The 6,477-nt window shown below is 36.0% G+C and overlaps 1 long non-coding RNA gene across 2 annotated transcripts; it reads left to right on the top strand.

Annotated features, from left to right (window-relative positions):
• Window positions 1–2,636: 2,636 nt before the first annotated feature.
• On the top strand, window positions 2,637–6,270 carry LOC121885798. 2 transcript variants are annotated; one of them, XR_006092613.1, is made up of 4 exons: window positions 2,637–2,882; window positions 3,518–3,545; window positions 4,639–4,693; window positions 5,500–6,270. It is a non-coding gene; the product is annotated as an uncharacterized LOC121885798 (long non-coding RNA). The 2 variants fall into 2 exon arrangements; XR_006092614.1 differs by lacking the exon at window positions 2,637–2,882 and adding an exon at window positions 2,903–3,377.
• Window positions 6,271–6,477: the final 207 nt, after the last annotated feature.

Genomic DNA, 6,477 nt, shown 5'->3' with positions numbered 1-6,477 from the left:
GGAAAAAAAGACTGGTGAAGGCTTCTTTTATAGACTCACTGTGCATAAATTTGTCTTTCCACACTTTGTCTACATTGTTTGATTAACCAACAGTTTGTCCACATGGTTTGACTGACTAACAGTTTTACATTGTTTGACTGACCAACAATTTGTCTACATTGTTTGTCCAACTAACAGTTTGTATACTTTTCTCTGCAACTGCTGAAAGGTTTGATGATTTTATATTGTTTGTTTCTGTTTATACAAGGCTTCTTGAAAGAACATGAGATATAATGTCTATCTTTTAGCTGTTTTTTTTGATATTTATATGGAGATGTTTTTGATACATTGTATAACCTAAGCTATTTATCAAATGTATTGAGCCTTTCTAATGTGATTTTTAAATGGCATATGAATCAGTGACTTGCTACTCCTACAGTATGTAAATTTGATTGAGAACACAATATAATGTTTGTTGAGATATTATGTCTCTCATACTCTGAAAAGACTGCCATGTTGAAACGTTGGTAACTTAATAAACTATTCTTGCATCGCGGCTACAAGTGTGCGATTGCCTTCCTAAACACTTGTACTTGTGTCCCAACAACTTTTTTTTTACTTCACCAAAAAAAAAAAAAAAAAGCCTTTTATTAACATGCATATGGATTTGATATCAACAAAACACCAACATGTCATTGCAAGTCCATTGTAAAGTTTCATTACTCTTCATCAACATCAGATATTATTTTTATTGTTTGGATGTTTACCAAAAGTGAATTTTTCTTGTAGGGATCTTTAGTCCTCCTCTGTTCATTACAGTTTGTTTTTTTTTACAACTGCTAACATGTATTTCTCAATACTGAGACACATTTTCAAACCTCCTCACACAGGCAGCACAACAGAAGTCAATGTGGACTAAACTGTGGATCAGATTTCATTGCTGACACAAAATGCATTCAATGACAACATCTTTCAAAATGTATGAACTGTTTTCTCACTCAAACATTTTGCACATGCTTACATACCATTGTAAAAACTGTTAAACTGTTAAATTTACGTTCAAAATCCTAACATAAGGCAAAATGATTGTAAATTAACCTGTAATTTGTTACTTTCTGCAACATCTACATAAAAAGAAACAGAAAAATAAAAATACACAAACTACTAATTGTCCTAAATGTTTAATCCTCTCAATTGAGACGATTAAACATCTTTCAGTTGCCTCTCAATTGATCTTTTTGGTAAACAGAGCTGTGTGAATGTTTTTAAGGACATGCAGGATTGGCCTGAGGCTTTTAGATCTGTAAGCAGGATATGTTCTCCCCCTTTCCATCTCCTGTATTTGTGCATAAACAAACTAACTGTTAGCTTCACAAATATGGTCTATTGAAGAGTAACATTTTTTACAGCCTTGAAATAAAAACACAAAAAAGTATTTTATATTACATTTAGCATTATGAGAGTGAAACAAGCAGAATGGTACTAACATGATGTTAGGGGTGTCAATAATGACAAAATTGTGTTATTGGTACACACCCTGGCTTAAGGATAGGGAATATAGATTATATCCACACACACGATGTGTGCAGTATTAACTGTACTCAGACAAAAATCTAAAACTACATTTTAGAGTCCATGGGTTTTCTGTCCTTTGTCCTAGCAAATGGTGAGGTGAGTTTTATCCAAGTTGTGCTTGCAGTTCACAGTGGGATGTGAATTGGTCTTTCCATTGTTGGCTTTTGAAGGGCTTGAAAGATCAGAGGTGGCAGGGTCAGTGTTCTGATTTAGTGGCCATGCAGGAGATGAGTGGTTCCTTATCTAGATCCTCGGTGTTTGCAGGATATTGTGGAGATGGTCTGGTAAGTCAGAAGTTTGTAAATATTACAGACAAATGCACACACTGTTCACAAAACACAGCCGATCATTGCCTGATCTCCAATCCACAATACAATGATGAATGAATATATACACACACACTCTTTCAATCACAATTAATTCTGCCTCCCTCAGCCCAATTTCCTGTCACACAAACATTTTCCTACGCTGTCTAACTTTCAGTGCTCTTTCTTTTCCCTCAATCCATTCCTCGTTCATCCTTTTCCTCTTTTCTTAGTTGCTGTTTTATTATTTTGTGTGTTGTTGCTTAGTTTTGCTTTTATTTCTTCATTTTTTATTGAGATTCTCCCCTTCCAAATTCTACATTCCCTTCGTGTTCAGTTTTACTTTTTAAAATATTTTATTTTTATTATGGTAATTAATGCAGTTCAGTTATTATTTTTTTTTTTTAACATTTATCATTTTGATTAATTAATCAATATTTAATCTTGTTTTACTTTATTTTTGCATCATGCTCTCTGATCCAAAACATCGCTTTGTAACTCATTATTATAATGATTTTTGATATGAGGATGGTGCGAAGATGTTTATTATGATGTTTATTTTGATGATGATGATTTTTATTATTATAACATTACATATGTAACATATTATTACATATGAGGATGAGAATGAGGAGGATGTTGATGCTGACACATAATAATAATAATAATAATAATAATAATAATAATAATAATAATAATAATAATAATGGTTGTGTTGTTGTAGTGATATTTTTATCACCATCATTATTATCGTTATGAACGCTATAAAAACAGACTGGTAGGATGAAGATTAGGAGGATTATATGGAGCCAGAACAGTGACAGTTACATTGGCATCGAAAGTTTTAAGCGGTGCTGTAATTATAATTGTTATGTAATTATGCAAAGTGTAAGCGAGGAAAAGTCTCGAGTCGTGTTCATTTTAGACTTCACCTGTGTGTTCGATTAAGCCATTTATATATGCAGCTTAACGTTAATAGCAATGCCCGAAAGAGAAAATACTGGTGATTAACGATAAAGTGGGGTGAGTCATCTTGATTCACCGTACTATATTTGGCTAAGCTAACGGCTAACCACTGTGGTAGAGACAGTGGAAAGCATTACGTTGTACACACCTGAGTGAGAAACATGTCTGCCCCCACCAGGCTTTTCTCTGAAGTTTTAGGGACAGAAAATGCAAACGCTGAAACGTTAACTGTCCTTGCAATTCTCACTCGGAGCAGAAAGAGAAAAGTGGCAGTGATGTTTACTAAAGTTGTTGTGTAAAATCGCTCAGCTTAATTTTGCGCATTTCTGAAGAAATGTCGCTTCAGCATCTCGTTTCACTCATTTTGCTTGATATGGAGTATTAAATCAGCCTTCCTGTCCGTAAGTCACAGGTCTAACATCGTTGCAGTCGCAGTGAGGCTATGTGGCTCTATAACAGCAGCAGATGTATGTGATACTGTGTGCCAAACTTGCAATTCAAGAGGCGCACATGTTACAAAGCTGTCTCCCTTTTTCTACGAGTTAGCGTTGGGTGTGTATGCTTAATGTTAGATTGATTTAAGGTGTATTGTTAAAATTAAGACACTTTTCTCCCACTTTAAAATTTTGTTCTTGGGTCTGTGATGCCCAGTTAGAAGTGACAGGTCTGTTTTTTTGTCCATCTCCCGACAGACATGCACAGTTTAACTCCAGTTTAACAGTAAGTTTAATTATGCCTCTCCCTGTCTATCCCTACACACTTTCTTCCTCTCTGTCACTGGCTCTGTCTTTATAAAGCTGTGTTGATTCCAGATGTTATTGGTGTCATATCCCCCGCCACACTTTGTTTGCACATTCTGTCATATGACGTGTGTGTGTGTGTGTGTGTGTGTGTGTGTGTGTGTGTGTGTGTGTCCACCCTATTAGGCTGAAAAATAGCAGAAACATCTGTCAGTTAATGCGATGCAGTTCAACACCAACACCAACTATATTTCCCAGAGTTCATCATCCTGATGGTCTGAATGATAAGACTTTAGTCTCTCTGTGTTAACACAAAGTTGAATGACACAGTTGTTGGGTCTCACTGGCTGACCCCATGTTTCAAGACACCCACCCACCCACACACACACACACACACACACACACACACACACACACACACACACACACACACGTATATAGGTACACTTAGCTAGACTAATGTTGTGTGTTTTGCTCTTTACCCTTTTGTTAAATAAATGCTTTTGGATATACATGTTGTCTGTTTTAATGTTGCACAAGAATGAGTTTTGCCAACCGTTGCTCTGTAAAGAACTCCAAAATCCATCAACCTTAACTAGCTATTGATATGGTGATTTTGTTTATACTTATTAAGTTAACTATTAATGAAAGTTCCAAATTGATACATTAGTACACTTTGAGACTGAATTAGCTATCTTTTTCCCTGACTCCAGGGTGGAGAATTCTTATGAATATTTTTTATTGATTTTAATAATTAATGATTATCTTTGATAATCATTAATTATTGCTGATAATTATTGCTGATAGCCAAACTTGTAGCCAAGGCCTAACACAGTCTCAGCAAATACTCAACATTACAACCCTCATGAATGAAGGATTATTGTAAGGTGTCTGTATTAGACTGCATCAGGTTTGGTGAGGTCTACCTAATAAATTGGCAACTGAAAGTAATATTTTGACTATATCCACACTAAGGCATCTGAAAACTCAATTTATATGCTAAGATAAATTATGTCCCTTTTTCACAGAATCATAAATTCTATACTAATGCACTACTGATGTGTCTTTTCCAGCTTTCTTAAGCCAGAAGAGGCAGGGCAAGGAGCTTCTCTTCAACATTGTTCTGAGGTATGGTTTGGAATAACAATGCTTGTATATGTTGTTTTCAATATAGAGGTTAACATATCATGAAATGACACAAAAATGAATCACTCCAGATGTCGAAGGAGACTTCTGTCAGTGATCCTGTCATCCCTTGACCACAGAAATCGGAAGACGTGCAAGGCAAGCTTTGAAGAAAACAAGAATTTCACTGCAATGTTGCACACCAGTTTTCTAACCATACAGTGACCTAAAATATATAAATACACAACTGCTGTCTCAGTCCTCATTACCACGTGATTACATTTTCGTTCACCTAACATTTTAAATTACTTCACTTCACCTTCACTAAATGTATAGCCTTAAACTTGTATCAAAGGAAGTTCAGCATCAGGGTTGCTAATGAGCGAGTCAGGATAGAGTAGTTCTGTTGACTGATGAAGGAGCAGGAGTGAGTGCTCTAATCTGTGCAAATACGATGTGGCTGCTTGTCAGCTAAACAGGTTGTATGTGAGGACAGCAGACATGTGGATCTGAGGAGGAGCACTTTAAAACCTGATTTCTCTGATGACAATAAAATACAGACTTGTAATTTTAGGAAACACTAAAATAACAAAATGGATACTTTCTTCAGTTTTTGGCAATATTTATGGAGGTAATTCAACACATTTTCAGCTTATTTTTTATAATAAGACTGAGCCCTGGTAGTAAGTGATTCACAAGGTAACCTAGACAAAGAAATAATATATGTCTTTCTACCTGTATATAATCTGCCCATTGAGACATAGAGTAAGTTGAGCTATCCCTTGATAATTTCTTTTCTCTTTCTACAGCTCTGCATAAGAGACACAAAGAGCTCCGGAAACTCATCAAATGTCTGAACACCAGACCAGACCCAGCCACAGCATCCACTGGAAAGCGGTCAAAGGTCATTGACCAGGAGTCTGTGGATGGCCGGAGAAAGATCAAGGAGGACATTCAAATCCAACGCCAGACCATCTTTGAAGATGAGGCTGCCGTCCCCCCTCATATACAACCAGCTGTTATCACATGAGAGAAATTGGTCACATGATAACAAAACTCCTTAAGAACTGAGTAACTCCATCCACTGAGAAAGGCCACAAGATGCCTCAGAAACAACAATCTCGACTTTGTGACCTTTTTTGTTTGTTCTTATTTAGTCTAGTTTTCAACATTGTGGTTCACCATAAGGTTGAGATCTCCCTTCCCTTTCTTCCTTGGCCTTAAAGACAAATGGCAATGCTCTCAAGTGTTTTGGCGGACAGGCACTTTAGCAAACCCACTCTGCTTGGTGCTGTGGACATGTGTTAAGTTTTTGATGTGCTGGACATTCTTTGTCTGCAGACTCTCAGAAACAGAATTTACCTCAATCAGGCTGTTGTTTTTATTTGTCTGCCTCAGCAGTATTTGAGCCACATATGACAGTACGTTGCCCACTTGATGTTACATTAAGAGTTGAATTTACTGTGTTAATGTTTAAAGACTTGTGATCAGGACATTGAATAGAGGTTGCTTACATGGATAATGCTGTACTGGTTTCACTGAAAAAGAAAATACACTGATCATTTGGAAAGATCCTTCAACTTGTCTGCTTTTCTTAATGCTTTTAACTCAAGTAAGTTTAGAAATTTTGCAAATTGAATGTTGTCCTGTACTACATAGAAATGAAGGGAAAGAGTTTCATTTGATCACATTTTATTTAGAGTTATTTAGAGGTGTTTGTTTTTATTTATATGGTATAGGGATAATAGTATTGCAAGTTATGCACAGCAAGTTGCATAATCAAAATT

This window comes from Thunnus maccoyii, chromosome 19 (assembly GCF_910596095.1).
Source record: "Thunnus maccoyii chromosome 19, fThuMac1.1, whole genome shotgun sequence".
Lineage (NCBI taxonomy): Eukaryota > Metazoa > Chordata > Actinopteri > Scombriformes > Scombridae > Thunnus > Thunnus maccoyii.
The sequence above is the reverse complement of the archived record's forward strand: the minus strand, read 5'-3'. Positions and strand labels throughout refer to the sequence as shown.